The following is a 17,042-nucleotide window of genomic DNA, read 5'->3' on the forward strand; positions in this document are numbered from 1 at the left end:
GTCCAAGGGAGTTCAGATCATCAACCCTGACCACTATGCCCAAACCAGTTCACCTCTCTGACTTATCAATCCTTTGAGCTGAACTTAATCATTAGTATGATTCTCCTCAAGGTAATTATTTTAGGGGTTCTGTTGTCCTGTCCCACCATTGGTAGGGCCATCCTGAACAGCCTGGATCTCCTTAAAAGAGATTGAAAGCCATTCACACAAAACCGGCCAATTCTCTGCAGGCCCAGCTTTACATAACAAAAGAGTGAAGCAGCTTTTGGTAAACCACTCAAAAAAACAAAAAGGTGTTCTTTATGCTCTTTTCCAAGACAATGGAAGTCTATTTAGGCTTTTCATTTGCACATTAAGAGGGGCTTTTCAAGGGCCTTTATCCTGACCTGGTTGACCTGCTCCAGAGACTCTGAGCCAGAGCCACTAACTCCTTTCATTTTTGCTTTGTCAACCACGAAACCCACCTTCAGTTTGCACCTCTAACGTCAATCTGCACAGCAGTCCCCGAGTGGGTCATAACAACAATTTGGTGGATTCCAACTCTACTCTTTTTTTTCCAAATGAAAGTGGAAATTAAAGGAGTATTTTGCACGTATTAAAGAAAGAATTGATACACGGAACTTTTGTTTCCCGTGTATACAAAGTCATCAAAATCTTAAGTGAATTTAAGTGGGGGAACTAAGTCAAAAGACTTGCAGAAGATCAAATTGTTATGCAAACATTTCCCCCTCTTTTGGTGCCCTCTTCCTTCTTTCACCTAAAGAATTGGAAGCCTATTATGGGCCCCTCTTCCTCCTTCAGAGATTGGCCCTCAAGCTCCCGCAGTGTTGTTTTGCAGTTATCTAAGTACTCCAAGACCCCTCCTCCTACACCCCGCTGTAGACCTTGAGCTCCCTGAGGGCAAAGATGGGGTCTTACTCTCTGCTGTACCCCCAGCATTCCCACACAGTGTTGGCACAGTAAGTATTTGCTGAATGTCCCAATCTGCCCTCATGAGTTACCTTTGGCATCTTTCAGATACGTTATGTCATAGTTGGTAGAAACTCTTCCCCAACCTCGAGTTTGGGAACTTTGATACTTTTTTGATACATTTCTCTCAGTAGAATGTAGACCCCTTGAGGTCTACATATCTTAATTCTATGGATCCTGAGTCCTCAAAGAAAACTGAATGTAAAGGCACATGCACTGTAAATCCTAATTGATGAATGGAAGGTTCTGTTGAGCAGAGAAAAGGAGATTAGGCGTGTCTGACTTTCTCCTCCCTAATTATATCTCAACTTTTCCAGATAGAAAGGGTGTTCAACAGGATATATTAAATTAAACAAGATAACATAAATTAGAAGCCATGAGAATTTCTGGGAATTTTAACTGAAAGATCAGTATATATGCATAAAGATTCAGCTCTACAAGTGTTTACTAACACTTTTTTTTATAAAAAGAGAAAAAAAATTTTTTAGAAACAGGGCAAAATTCAACAATCCTACATTGCTTGAATAAAATATGGGACATTTACAAGACCAAAGATGTACATAAGATACTGTAGGAAGTGGTTTGCATAGGACTATTCTAAAATACCATATATGGTACTGATTTCATTTTGTAAAAGACATATGTATACCAATGGGGGCAGGCAGAAGGAAGAAAATACTCCAGAACATGAGTGTGCTTCTCTCCAGGTGTGACTGAGTGATTTATACCAATTTTGTGTTTGTCTCCTGCGTTTTCTCCATTTTCTGAAAAGGAATTTATATTACTTTTCTAAAAGGACCGGGTAGGAAATTCTCTGTTCCTTTGTTTTGTATTTAAGTAGGTAGACCAAGAGAAAGGAAAATATGAGCAGGCTGCTAAGAAGGAAGCTTATTCCAAAAATGAATCCCTAAAAAGCTCAAACAGGCAAGTCACACACTTGGCTCTGAGTTTTCTAGCAACTCACACAAAAGGGGAAGTGGGATCAGCTGCAGAACTCTCATTGTCCAGGGAAAAACTGTACTCTTCTTGATTACGTAGGTATCTGTCAGTGTCTCCTTTGAAGCCCTCTGAGGATGTTGTGCAATGTAATTAATAACATCCTCTACAGATCCTATCCAGAGTTTCCTGGAGTTGGCCTCCAATAGAGCAGTCTCTAAATTAGACTAACGCGGTCCCTGCCCTTACTCCAAGAGTGGCCTCGGGGCAAGGTATTTAATTCCTCACTGAGTACCTCTACTTACTAGTGGTGATTAATTACTTCATATCTAAATAACTGGCAGTTATTAATAGCCACAGTGAGCAAAAATAGTGATTAATCCATCCTCGCCTCTGGCTGGCTTCTCTGAATGGATTCCCTCTCTCCAATTGCCAGGAGCACCTTTCCAGGGAAGTGGTCTGCCCAGGTTTACACTGTAGCAGAGCCATCAGGTGACTCAGTGACTCACCTGGTCTCCCACCTTGACCTCATCCCGGGGTACAGAGGCAAGAAGCCAGAAAGACTTGTTAAGTATCTTCTATCTAAAGCTCAACGTACACAATAAGACCAAACTGGTAGCCTTTTTCTACACAGCCAGAGCTCTTGGGATAGACGTGTGGGGAAAAGGAGAGAAAGGCTGCAGAAGGGGATGTAGACTCCAAGGAAGTTCCCCAGACTGAGATCCCAAGGCCTGCTCCATGGGAGGCATCTGAGCTCAGTCTGATTTTTTACAACACCTGCCTATAAAGGTGCTGAGGTCCACAGGTGAATGTGGGCAGGTGAGAGGGCTTCTGAATTAGGGAGCAGATCACTTCAGTAGCATAGGTTTGAGAGGGCACAAGCAACCAGGGGATGTAAAGCGATCCTTATCCCATCCCCTGAGCATCAGAGAAGGCCTCCTGGCAGAGGTGATACCTGAACTGGGACTTGAAGCATCAGTGTGGCTTTGCAGAACTGAGGAAATGGTCAAGGGCATTCCAAGGAAGCAAAGGTACACTGTCTTCTGGGAAGCTCTCATCATCTTCTATCACCAAGGCATAAAATTCAGAAGGGGCTGGAGACAAGGCCGGAGAAGCCAGGTCATGGAAGGCTAGCAATGTAGCACCAAAGAAAACAGGCCTGGGTTTGTGTACACGAATGCCAAGACCAGGCAAGTGATATGAATCAGTGCATTGGCCTGAGGACAAGAGAGAATGGTGGATAGTGTAGCAAAGAGGAGTGCTCCTGAGTCACCTAAAGAGGCCAGTCAGTACTTCAGCCAGTTGTTACTGTGGAAAAATACAAGACTAGCATTGCTAGATGTCCCCACTGATTAAGAAGACAAATCCAGAGCCCTATGTGCTCGTCTCCTCATTTGTAAGTGTTGGTGACTAATTCAAAGTTAAAACACAATGAAAAAACAAGAAGGGGGAGGGCCTCAATATTGTACCAATGACCATTGTCCTGTAAACCTACCATGTTGCCACTTTGGTCTTACAGTAGGAGCCATTAACAGCTCTAAGGTGGGGGGCAAAAGGTAGACATGTACGTTTCCAACCCCACGTGTAGTTATATGAACTGTTGGTTAGAAAGGGCAAGAGAGGAAGCCTGAAACATGTTTAAGTATGTAATTCTAAGAATGGGCTACCATGAAATGCCCAAGAGGCAATTCTTATCACCCCACTGGTTTTCACTATTAATATGCAGTATCAGACCCAGTGTTGTGAGGGCAGAGTCAAGAATGGTTAAGTGGGGGCACCTGGGTGGCTCAGTGGTTGAGCGTCTGCCTTCACCTCGGGTCATGATCCTGGGGTCCTTGGATCAAGTCTCACATCACGCTCCCCTTAGGGAGCCTGCTTCGCCCTTGCCTAGGTCTCTTCCTCTCTCTCTCTCTCTCATGAATAAATAAATAAATTATCTTAAAAAAAAAAAAGAATGGGTAGTGAAAGGACATAGGATTCTGCTTGTCGGTGACCTACTGTGCACTTAATTATGTGAACGGCTGGGCTTAGGGATATGAGGATAAGAGCTGTCTCACTCTTAAAACCTCAGCCTTCACCTACAACAGAATCATATGGAATTAGTGAGAATTTTAATGAATTGACTAATTTACTAATGATGTGGTGGCCAGAGATGAGCTTCAAGTTCTGCTTGGCCACCTGTTACCCAGACAACTCTGGTTAAGACATTTGGTGTCGGCAGCCCCGGTGGCTCAGCGGTTTAGCACTGCCTTCAGCCCAGGGTGTGATCCTGGAGACCAGGGATCCAGTCCAACGTCGTGCTCCCTGCATGGAGCCTGCTTCTCCCTCTGCCTGTGTCTCTGCCTCTCTCTGAGTGTGTGTGTGTGTGTCTCTCTAGTGAATAAATAAATAAAATCTTAAATAAAAAAAAAAAGACACTTGGTGTTTCAGATCCTTAGCTCTTCACTCTGTAAATCAGGGATGCTAACACCTACTGTATCTACCTTGCAGGCTCAAAATCAAAATGCAGAAATGTCTGCAGGGAAGAACTTTACAACCTTGCAAGTGCTCTGTAAGGTAAACTGGAATGATTACTATTACTTTGCCAAACCTGGCTTTCTTTAAAAAAAAAAAAAAGAGAGAGATTGTATTTATTCATTTGAGAGAGAGAGAGAGAGAGAGAGAGTGAGAAAGAATGAGCAGGGTAAGGGGAAGCGGGAGAGGCAGAAGGAGACTCCTCACTGAGAGGGAAGCCAGATGCAGGAATCGATCTCAGAAACCTGAGATCATGACCTGAGCTGAAGGCAAACACTTAACCAACTGACCCACCCAGCCGCCCCTAAACCTGGCTTTCTTTAAGAACAATACATTTAGGTACGTGGGGAAAAAACAGAGAAAAAAATGTACAGCATCTGATACCTTTGATATAGGCCTTCCAAATCTTGACAGGTTCCCACCTTTTTACAAGAGTTGTGAAGCGGAGTCTCAAAGTTTCAACCCTGTGCCGACAAGCATCTGTAAGGCAAAGCACCCTCCCCTACAAACCACTCCATCAGCTATTGCTCTCAACCTGTGTGCTGTGAACTGTCCATTCTGGTCACACAGAACCACTTTGAGCCAGACCTGGACATGCACAACCTGCACATGTTTTTGCACATGCTGTTCCCTCCGCCTGCAACACTCTTGCTTTCTTAGCTTTTATGCCTACAAGAATGTCAGCTGTTAAGCATATTATGAGCGGTTTTGAACTTACACATCACTTCAAAGATCTCAGGGACCCCAGAGGTTTCAGACCACTGCTGACTGAGCTGTTCTTTAGCAACTATTGTTTACTTATGCATCTCTCTTTCTGTCTCTCTCTCTCTCTCTGTGTCTCTCTTTCTTTCTCCCTTTCTCCCTCAAACATAAATGTCCTCTCAAAATGATAACAACCACATAGAATAACTGAGCTGAACTTTCTTCTTGGATCCAAAAGCACCTAAGGGGAGCCTGGGTAGCTCAGTCAGTTAAGTATCTGCCTTCAGCTCAGGTCATGATCCCAGGGTCCTAGGACTGAGCCCAATATCGGGCTCCCTACTCAGTGGAGAGTCTGCTTCTCTCTCTCCCTCTTCACCCGGCTCGCGTTCTCTCTCTCAAATAAATAAATAAAATTTTAAAAAACAAAAATATAAAACAAAACAAAAGCACTTAGGATGTCAATCACTCTGAAAAAATTTACTACTAATTTTTAGTCAAACAATTAATTTAACAGCAGTTCTCCCCAGTCCCTTTCTTTTTCCTTTTTCATTTTCTTTCCAAAATATTTTATTTTATTTTATTTTATTTTATTTTATTTTATTTTCCAAAATATTTTAAAGCAAATCTCTGACAACATGGCATGCACTCTTTAACACTTTTGTATGAATCTCTAAAAGGAACATTTTCCTACAAAATGCAATACAGTTATCACACTTAATAAATTAATGATAATTACTTAATACCATGTACTAGCCAGTTGGCATTCAGATGTCCCCTGTAGTCTCAAAAGTGTCTTTTTACAATCGGTTTATCCAATTATTGCATGAGATTGTTATGTCCCTTCCATCTCATAGTCTGGGAACAGATTCCCTATTGCTTTTTTTTCACACTCTTGACTTATTGCAATGATAAAACCAAACAATAATAAAACAAAGTCAGCAGTCTTACCCTTCCAGGATTCACTGATTGCCTTCAAATCCTAGAATAGTTGAACTTGTGCCTCTCTCCCCCTTGGTTGGCTCTGAGACAGTTGATTAGCCTTTTTTGCCAATAATATGTAATTCCTGGGTTGTGTATCTCACACACTGCACCTGCTCAGGAGTTACTGCACATCTGGTTGTCCCAAGAAAGATGGTCCTTTTTTTTTTTTTTTTAAGATTTTATTTACTTATTTAGAGAAAAAGAGTGTGAGCTGAGGGAGGGGCTGAGGGGGAGGCAGAGAGAGACTCCCAAGCAGGCTCTAAGCACAGAGTCGACATGGGGCTCAACCTTAGGACCCCAAGATCATGACCCTAATGAAAATCAAGAGTCCTACACTCAACCGACTGTGCTATCAGGCACCCCAAGATTGGTACTTTTTAATCATTACATGAATATCTTATTTGCTCTTCACAGCAACTCAGAGAGGTATGTTCCATAATTAGTCCCATTTACAGTTGAGAAAAAAAAAAAAAACGGAGGCACCAAGCAGTTCCAGGCTTTGCCCAAGTATACACATGTCTGACCTGGAAGCCGTAGATTGGCCTTAAAAATAGCCAAGTCAGTATTTTGTGTCTGCCACTCTCTAAGGACTCCATGTCGTAGGTGGGAGATCCACCCTGCCCTCTCTTCCTTCTTTATCTTGTGCAGCCTTTGTGGGCAACTCTTCCCAAGCTCAAGAGTCTTCTTCCTCCTGACTCAAGGGTTTTATATGAAGGCCTGGTGGAGAGAATGCCTCTCTTCATTTAGCTGTAGTAAACAGAGAACAGATATTTTGCTTCATCAAATAAGATATACAGGTATGTATGTATCCATCTAAATATAAACATGTATATATATACAGTCAATCCTCATTATTCTTGAGTTCTGTATTTGTCATTTCACCTGCTTGCTAAAATTTATTTGTAATCACAAATTCAATACCTTTGTAGCACTTTTGACATCATTCACAAACACACATACAGCAGCAAAAAATTTGAGTCACCGTAGTCTACTTTCCCAGCTGAGGTCGAGGCAAGTAACGCTCTCCCTTCCTGTCTCAGCTCTCATACTCTAAATAGGTGTCCTTTCCACAGCCTATTTAGCACACATTTTTCATATTTCTGTGCTTTTCAATGGTGATTTTGCTGTTTACAATGGCCCCCAAGCACAGCCCTGAAGTCCCGTCTGATATTCCTAAGCATACCACCATGATGTGCCTTAGAGAGTGAGTGTGTGTGTTAGATAGGCTTCCCTCTGGGGCACCTGGGTGGCTCGGTCCATTGAGCCTCTGACTCTTGATTTCAGCTCAGGTCATGATGTCAGGGTTGTGGGATGGGGCCTGGTATTGGGATCTGTGCTCCGAGGGGAGTCTACTTGAGATTCTCTCTCTTCCTCTGCCTCTCCCACTGCTGGCACTCTCTCTCTCTCTCTCTCTTTTAAATAAATAAATAAATAAATAAATAAATAAATAAATAAATAAATAAATAAATAAATAATTTTAAAGGCTTTGTTTAAAAAAGATAAGCTTCATTCAGACATGAGTCAGAGTGTTGTTGGCCTCGAGTTTAATTTAATGAATCCACAATACATGATAAATAAGAGATCTTTAAACAGAAATACACATAAAACAAAATTATGTGTTGATGTTTAACAGAATGTTAGGGCCAAGGCTCACAGGAACATAACCCCGTATTTCCCTTAGGGGCGATGATTCGCTATTCAGTAATTCAGTCTTTGCTGTGGCTTTAGAGAACACAACTTACCCCAAATAGGGCGAACTGGCTCTTTACACATATGCACTCACCTTAAGGTCGTTCTTTTTTTTTTTTTTTTTAGTTTTACCAAATCTGATTAACTGTGTTTTCCAATTAAATATTTTGAAAAGGTTTTTTTTTTTTTAATTGCAGAGAGTGGGGGATGCATAGAGCACATGATGAGGAGTAGGAGTTTAAAAATATATGTATCATATTTTGTTTTCTCTGCTCCAATCAATTCCGGATAAACTTTACCACTGAAGCGTATCTTGATATTGCTGACTCTTCCGAGGCAAGCTGGCCATGGGGAATAGGTTCAAATCTGCTACCAATTTAATGTTACTCAGTGCTGAAGTATTTATAACTTTGTTTTGCTGAATCATTATAAAGTATCTGAGTAAAATAAAATTAATCAATTCCTGAAGTTTTTATGCCTCCAGGGTTTGGGGAGGATTCAATGAACACAACTTTCTTTCATTATAATTAGTTTTCAACCTTCATCAATGTCTGTAGCCCTTAATGTAAGTAATTTCATATTGATCCTGGAAAGTTGGGTTCCATTTGCAAATTTTCATTATTCTTTCATTCTTATTGCTGAAGGCTAGTGAAAAAGATGAAATGAGAGGAGATAAAATTAAATTTTAAAAAATCTATTTTATGATTCCACACACACAAACACCCCAAACTTTTCAGTTTGTTTGAAAACCACTGGTAAATTCTGTCAAATTGGCTGTCCAAGGTCATTTCAACTTCACACTATTTTTAAACTTTTGGTTGTATGTGGAAGGTGAGATTCAGAACTTGCAGCTAGAAAGCAGTGCTTGGGCTTAAAGGGGTTGCAAGCATGGCTTCTCTGGGTTTTAAAGAACTGTTCTTCAGATCATGGTTTTCATCAAAGTCATTCTCTACGTTTTTGTAAACACGTTTAATAAGAAAAAAGTTTAAATAGCAAAAACAATATGAAAGGTTGCTCTAAATATGGAAACGTTGGGATGAATGTTATGTTTTAAAGGCTCTCACTTATGAAAACACTAATTAAAAAGTCCACACCGTGTATCTTAGGGAAAGGAGACACTTCTTTTTTCTTTTTTCTTTCTTTTTTTTTTTTAAGGGAGATACTTCTTTAACTGCTTTCTAAAAAAATTTTTTTTTCACTGTCCTTCAGCAATAAGAATGAAAGAAGATAGTTTTTCTTTTACTCTTGCACTGGCTTGCTACAACCATACTCTTCATTTTTTAAAGTAATTTGAAAACAAGAAAGGGGAATGGGTCTAGCTCTCTGGATCCAGAGCTTACGTAACCCCTTCTCTTTCTGGCTGTGTAATTTGGGCATGTCACTGGGCTTCTGTGGCTCTTCTTCTGTGACATGGAGCCCTGACACCGACCACACACCATCATCCACGTCCAGCCTCACACCTACCCGCACAGCTCTGACCGGAGCACCCAGTACATAACAAGTGCTCAGTACAAGGTAGCTGTTGTCCTTCAAACTTGCACCCTCCAATAATCACATTTATAATGAGGTAGCTTTTCTCACATTAGTACAAAATGTGAGAGTCTACAATGAGTATAAAATGGCCAATTATACTTTAACCGGCGTGTATTTTTTTATAAATTTATTTTTTATTGGTGTTCAATTTGCCAACATATAGAATAACACCCAGTGCTCATCCCATCAAGTGCCCATCTCAGTGCCTGTAACCCAGTCACCCCCACCTCCCACCCACCACCCCTAGTTCATTTCCCAGAGTTAGGAGTCTTTCATGTTCCGTCACGCTCTCTGATATTTCCCACTCATTTTCTCTCCTTTCCCCTTTATTTTTAAATATCCAAAACATGTTACTGAGAAACAAATACAAGAATTTTCCACCTGAACTCCTTGTTTACCAAATATCTGTGGGCAGATATTTGACTTTTTTTTAAAGGGAGGTAGGGCAAGAAGATTTGACTTTTTTTTAAAGGGAGGTAGGGCAAGAAGAAAAGAGAAGAATGCCTCCATAAAAAGGCTGTTCAGGGATCCCTGGGTGGCGCAGCGGTTTGGCGCCTGCCTTTGGCCCAGGGCGCGATCCTGGAGACCTGGGATTGAATCCCACGTCGGGCTCCCGGTGCATGGAGCCTGCTTCTCCCTCTGCCTGTGTCTCTGCCTCTCTCTCTGTGTGTGTGTGACTATCATAAATAAATAAAAAAAATTAAAAAAAAAAAAAAGGCTGTTCAGTGTAGATTTTCTGAGTAAAAAGAAGACTGACTGCCTTGACTCCTGATTGTTTTTCCTGTGGCCACCAAAGCTACACATCATATACCACTGAAACTCCCATTTCTATGACCTGATTCTTCCCAATATGCCCCATGAATGTTTTCTTGGATGCAAGAAGAGAGAAAAATCTCCTCCTCAATTCTCCCCTTGGACTTCCAGTAAGAGTGTTTTTTTAAAACAACAAAAAAGCAGCATGGGGAATGATTGCCAAGCACACAGCCACTTCTTCCCTGAAGTAGAAATGATTTTCAGGCAGGGGTGTGCACAGCTTTGGGGGATGATCTATGATTGGTCTAAGCCATCCATGACTAGCCCATTTCTCCTTGCCTGTTGTTTGTCAAGGGCAACGATTCTCAACTCAGTTAATTTTACCTACATGCATATATACACCCATAGGACATTGGCAGTTTCTGTAAACATTTTCATGTTGTTATACATGGAACTACGTTATTGGCATTTAGTGGGTAAAGGTCAGGGATGCTGATTAGCATCCTTCAATGTCCAGGATAAACCCTCACAAAAAAAGAATGATCAGGCCCAAAATGTTGGTAAGGCTGAGCTTCAGAAACACTGGTCTAGGAATTGATACATGACACAGTTCTGACAAAGAACTATGAAAGGAAGGAAGTGAAGGAACTTCTAATAAATAATTTCCGGCATAAAAGGAGGAATTTTTTTTTTTTTTTTTGCCCCCATCTCCTTTTCTTTTTGGAATGCTGGAGTGTGAAGATATGATGCTTGGAACTGCTGCAACTATCTTGGGACCATGAGGGGAGATATCACCAACATGCTGAGGATCTTTGAACCATGGTCTCCAGACTTCTTGTTGTATGAGAAAATTAATTACCTTTACTTTTAATACTGTTAGTATTTTGGGGGCTCCTGGGTGTCTCAGTCAATTAAGTGTCTGTCTTTGGCTCAGGTCATGATCCCAGAGTCCTGGGATTGGGCCTGAGAAGGGCTCCAAATATATATATATATATATATATATATATATATATATATATATATATATTTTATGATAGTCACACAGAGAGAGAGAGAGAGGCAGAGACACAGGCAGAAGGAGAAGCAGGCTCCATGCACCGGGAGCCCGACGTGGGATTCGATCCCGGGTCTCCAGGATCGCGTCCTGGGCCAAAAGCAGGCGCTAAACCACTGCGCCACCCAGGGATCCCAAATAAAAATATTTTTAAAAAAACTATTAGTATTTTTGTTTCTTATAATCAAAAGCATCGTAGTTATTATATCTATGATGGCATATGACTTATCCCTAAAAGGTCCACATTAAGTAAGTAGAAAACAGCAAAACTTTTCTAAGATTCAGATATTGCTCAGAGAGTTGGGCTCAGCCTAGCTAAGTGTTTTGCTTCTTGCACGAATCCCCTCATAGCAACTGAATTTCATTGCATGCCTCTGACAGATGACATCTGACTTTATACTGAGTGACCCATGGGCATGGAAAATTGTGAAGCCATTCTGTTGTATTTCAAATCCAAGCTTTGCCACCTAGCAGTTGAGTGATCCTGAGTGAGTTTACTTTTCTGCTTCTTTGTCTGTAAAATGGGGATAATAGTCCTCAGAGGTTAAACGAGTTATCACATGAAAAAATTGCTCAGGATAGTGTCTGGCACATATTAAGTACTATGTTCATATCATTGTTATTATTAATTGAGTCCACTAAACCTTTTTCACAAATGTATCTTACCTGATCATGTGACCATTCTTTAAAGCTGAAATTGACAACCAATAGGGCCTTTTGTGTGGACTACTACTGATAAGGAAATGGATTAGCAATACTCTGTTCAGTCTTATCAAATGCCCCCAACGGGTAAGGGCACAGCCAGGTGGCCTGTGCAAACTCTTCCCAGGATAACTGTACCACGATGTTAGCAGACCCATTACAGGTATGTCACTTGCTGGCAAAAGAGCTAATTCCAGAAAACATGTCTCCTTGTCTTCCAGGATTAATGATTCCATCACTCTTTTAGGTGTAGACCCAGATAGCTGGTCTAGCATTATACACAATTCCCAATTCAGTTAAACCAATACCAGGACAGATGCCATTAAATTCTGCACACACTCCTGGAAAGAGTAGCCTTCCTCAGAGCCTTGCTGCCTTCTTCTCTGTCTTTAAAACCCTACTTGTTGTCTGAACATCTGCATAATGGGACTTTGGCATGAGGCATGCTGTAATTTGAATTGAGCTCTGCAGCTAAGTTGCCATGTGACCTCAGACAAGTTACTTTACCTCACTGTATTTCATCGTCCTTAAAATGGGTCTAATGAGACCCCCTTTTAGAGAGTTGCTGTGCATAAGCTAACAGTAAAATTCTCTAGCATGGCTTCTAGGGTAAGCTAGGTGTTTGATAAATGCTTGCAACTGGTGTAATTCTGTTTGGTTCTCTCTAACCCCTCTTCAATTATTTAATAGCAAAATCGGTATCATAGCATGGCTGAGGGCTGGTGCAAGTTGATTGCACTGAACTATGCTGGACCCCAGCCACACTTGATGCTCCTTTTTCATAAATACTTGAGTAATACTTTAACCCAAGAAGGCAAGGAAAAAGCAGTAGGGCCCGGGAGGAGTCCGCCAAGAATCCACATGAATTGTGTATTCGAAGTGGCTCTCCTACAGTCCTAGAGAATAAATCTTCAACACTGCAGGTCTGTTCTTTTTTGTAGACTCCAAGCACTACAGCTTGACAACCACTTTAATTGGTTGCCAGGTCTCCCTAGGCAAAAGTAGTCCTGTGCATGATGAGGTTTCCTGTCTTGTGTAAATGTTGCAGAGCTTGGCACCAATGTATCTATTTTCAGCCTTCCTGGAAAGAAACAGACACTTTCTTCATCTGCCCCCTCTGTGTCCTAGGCCACAAGTTCCATATTTGCCCCAACCCTGAGACAAAAGCATCAGCAAGGAACGTGATCCTAAAAGTATTCCTTTATATCCTGGTGTCCTCCTTCCAGTGATTCTCTGAGTAAGTTGTCCTCGTAGCACCGGGGAACCCACAGGATGACATTGGATGGTACATAGATAATCTTTTTGCACAGGGGCCATACTAATCTTCTCTGAGTCATTCCAATTTTAGTATATGTACTGTGGGAGCAACCACAATAATCTTTCTGATATGAAGTTTCTTTTAAATTCAATTTCAATTGTTAAAAGTGAAAAAATACTCAAAGTAATGCAAGTGAATTTTTTTTATGGTGAGTTAATTTTAAGGACAATGTAATTTTGAGAACCTTGCTTTGTAACTAACAACGATGGAGTGTTCAGCACATACCTGCCCTGGTAGAGCTTGCAGAGCTTTGCAGGCATCGTGCCCACCATTTCCAGTAGTAGACACTGTTTTCACTCTACACATGAGAAAAATGAGGCTCAGAGAAGTTCTATAATTTACTCAGTTATTGCATTGGAGCTGCCTTAACCTCCATTGCTAGGTTCACTTTAAGTTGTTAGCCGTTGAAATGAGGCTTCAAAGCAACAGAATTAGGGGCTCAGTAGTTGTGGCATTGGCCCAGGAGCCTGTGTATTTACCCCAGCAGATGCCGATTCAGCTTTTGCCAATGCAAAGACCTTCAAAGTTGAACGATGTCTAAAATGCCTTCTAACTGGAAAATGTACCGACAAATGTCACGTTCACTGAGCAAAACACGTGCTGGACACTACCTAGGCATGTCCACTGGTAATTTTATCTTCTCTCCCAATAGTGTTATTTTCTCCATTGCAGAGATGAGGAAACCAAAGCTGACTCTTGCACAAAGTCCTGGCTCTTATGCAGCTGCCTCAGGATTCAAATCCACATCTGTTTACCTCCAGAGCCTGTGCTATTAATTTCTATAATGTAATCCTTTGAAAATAGGACTAATAATTCCTGTTCTTCTTATCTCTTCAGGTCATTATGAAGATCAAGTATAATAATGTATGTTAAGGTGGTGTATAGTGTGTACAGTGCTGTATTTAATCATTCAATCACGTAATTCCTCTACCTACAACCTTCCAGTGGCTTTTGTCTCACTCAGAGTTAAAGTCAAAGTTCTCGCAGTGAATGACCCAGTAACCCCATCACCTGTTAGATCTCACTTTTTACTACCCTTCCTCTCACTCACCCTTTACAACCACTCCAGACTCCTTGGCATCCTCAAACACACAAGGCATACTCCTGCCTCAGGGCCTTTGCACTTGCTGTTCCCTCTGCCCAGAAGGCTTTTCCCTCATATATCCACACAGCCTACTGTCTCATCATCTTTGGGTCTTTGCTCATAATTTCAGTAAGGCCTTCCTCTATCTCCCCAGATAAAACTGCAACATTACTCAACTCTCCAACCCTCTATTCTTTTTCTCTGATTTATTTTTTCCCAAAGAACTTACTGCTATGGAACATACTATACACCTGATGAATTGGCTGATCTCTCTCCATTTAGACTATCAACTCCTTGCGGTAAAGGTCTTCTATTTGTCTCAACTACTTGAGAATGGTACCAAACCTAAAGTGAATACTCAATAAATAGATGTTGAATGAAAGAATGAATGAATGAAGTTAGTGAGTATTCTTATGTGCCAGGCATATCTTTTATCAAAGACAAAGTTCATGTATGCAGTTATGACCTTCCTGTAGCTTATTGAAAGATTCATTTTTGGTTCCCCTTTGACATTCAATATATTTCTAGATTCTTAATGCAAGAGCACAAATGATAAATAAATGTGACCTGAATAAATCTCTCAGCTTTAGGTTTCCCACACTGACAAAAACAAAGCTTGAGAGTGCAGCTCCCAAAACATCTACAATGCTGGTCCTTCCCTGTCCCTACCCCAGTCATAGAACCTCCCCTTTTTCCTTCCAGGAAAAGCCCTAGAGCCCTTGGCATCCACCCAGATCTCCTTCCCCAGGGAAGCTAGCATTCAGCTGGATTTCAGCAGCGGTGAACACTTGACTTATTCCCTGGGGATATGGCGTCTTAGTCACCCTATAAACTGTTAATTTTATTTAGCTATATTTTATAAGCTGGCACTTTATCAGAGCTGTCTCTCTCTCTATGCCCTCAAGTGCCTTTGAATGTACCCATAATGCCTGTTAATTTTATGTCACTCTTTGCATCTTGTAAAATGTGGAAATACACAACAAGAGAAACTAGGAAAGACAGATGCTGGATGGGTCAGCCAAGAGTGCCTGTAGAAGTCCTCTGGAGGAATAAATACGTGCTCTTTCAAGTGCAATGTCTTTCTGGAAGGGGAAATCATGTAATGACCTGGACTGGGAGTGCCTGGGGACTCCCAGTCCACCCCCGTGCAAGACAGTGATTCTGTTAGTCTGTAGTGGAGCCTTGGAATTAGCATGTTAGCTTTTCATTGAGATGGTAAAGCACAGAAAAGTAGAAATGATGTCCAGCTCAGTGAATTCTCATATGTTCATGCAACCAAGAATATTGCCAGCACTTCAGAGGCCGGGATCCCCTTTTTGTCATTGCTTCTCTCCATCAGTTATCCTGTTATTATCCTGACTTATAGCCTACAGATTAGGTTCTGCCAATTTCTGTATTTATATAAACAGACACATACTACATATTCCTAGGTGTCCAGCTTCCTTTGCTCAACATTATATTTGTGAGATTGATCCATATTTTTGCATGTGGATGCAGCTTATTCATTTTCATTGCTGTGCAGATTTTTCTTGTGAATGCATATTTCTTATTTGTTCTGATACTGAGGACAGACAACTGGATAGACTTCTGTATGCAGCTGTTATGAATCAAGCTGCTATGAATAGTCTAGTACATGTCTTTTATTTTTTTTTAAGATTTATTTATTTATTTATGAAAGAGAGAGAGAGAGAGAGAGGCAGAGACACAGGAGGAGGGAGAAGTAGGCTCCATGTCTGGAGCCCAATGTGGGACTCGATCCCGGAACTCCAGGATCCTGCCCTGGGCCAAAGGCAGGCGCCAAACCGCTGAGCCACCCAGGGATCCCCTAGTACATGATGGATGGATGTACTTTTGATGGATACATGTATATATTAATGCTGGGTATGTATCTTGGAGAGAATTGATGAGGTAAATCAGCACTTTTAACAAGCAGCTCAGACAATGTTGACTCATGCTGAAATTTAAGAGCCATATGAACAGACTAACAAGCAAATATCACTTACCAAGGAAATTAATCCACTTTGGATTATACTTCAGTACAGAATATGTGAACTTCCCACAAGAATATTACAGTCACATTATGGAGGGAGGAAAAAAAAAAGAAAACAGACCATAGACCCAGAAAGCGCATAGTGAAGAAAACACTAAAGAAAAAATAACTCAGGGATCCAATCCAGATGTCTGTTCTAGTCTAAAACAATATACACATATAGAGCAGAGTTGCAAAATGGCTTTCTATAAGAAAGATTCTAGCCTGGGGAACCTGGGTGGCTCAGTGGTTGAGCATCTGCCTTTGGCTCAGGTCATGGTCTGGGGGGTCCTGAGATCGAGTCCTGCATCAGGCTCCCCACAGGGAGCCTGCTTCTCCCTCTTCTCCCTATGCCTCTGCCTCTTTCTGTGTGTCTCTCATGAATAAATAAATAAAATCTTTTTTTAAAAAAAGACTCTGGGTTGTATTTGGCATAGTCAGTGAGTGTTTCAAAAATCAAGAAATGTCACAAAAAGTCTTTATTTTGGATTTCTTTTTGAAAATTAAACTCTAGCAGCACTAGGTCCTCCTTCCTACATAGCTGCAATTGGCTGAAGCTGAGCACCAACTGTCCCTTCAGATGGGACTCGTAGTCCCCAAGGGCCAGTAGTCTCTGCCAACCCCCATTACCTCACTCTGGCCTCCCCTCATTCACATTAGCTGCCTGACTCCTGTAGGCATTCAGCTTCCTAATAACTGATATGGAAAATGACAATAAACATTTTCCTGTGCAATATCTGCCTTCATCCACACAGGAACCCTACAAGCCATCAAGGGC

At 41.3% G+C, this 17,042-nt stretch overlaps 1 pseudogene; it reads right to left on the minus strand.

Annotated features, from left to right (window-relative positions):
* Positions 1-13,104: 13,104 nt before the first annotated feature.
* On the minus strand, positions 13,105-13,201 carry LOC119864841 (annotated as a pseudogene).
* Positions 13,202-17,042: the final 3,841 nt, after the last annotated feature.

Source organism: Canis lupus, chromosome 20 (genome assembly GCF_011100685.1).
Source record: "Canis lupus familiaris isolate Mischka breed German Shepherd chromosome 20, alternate assembly UU_Cfam_GSD_1.0, whole genome shotgun sequence".
Classification (NCBI taxonomy): domain Eukaryota; kingdom Metazoa; phylum Chordata; class Mammalia; order Carnivora; family Canidae; genus Canis; species Canis lupus.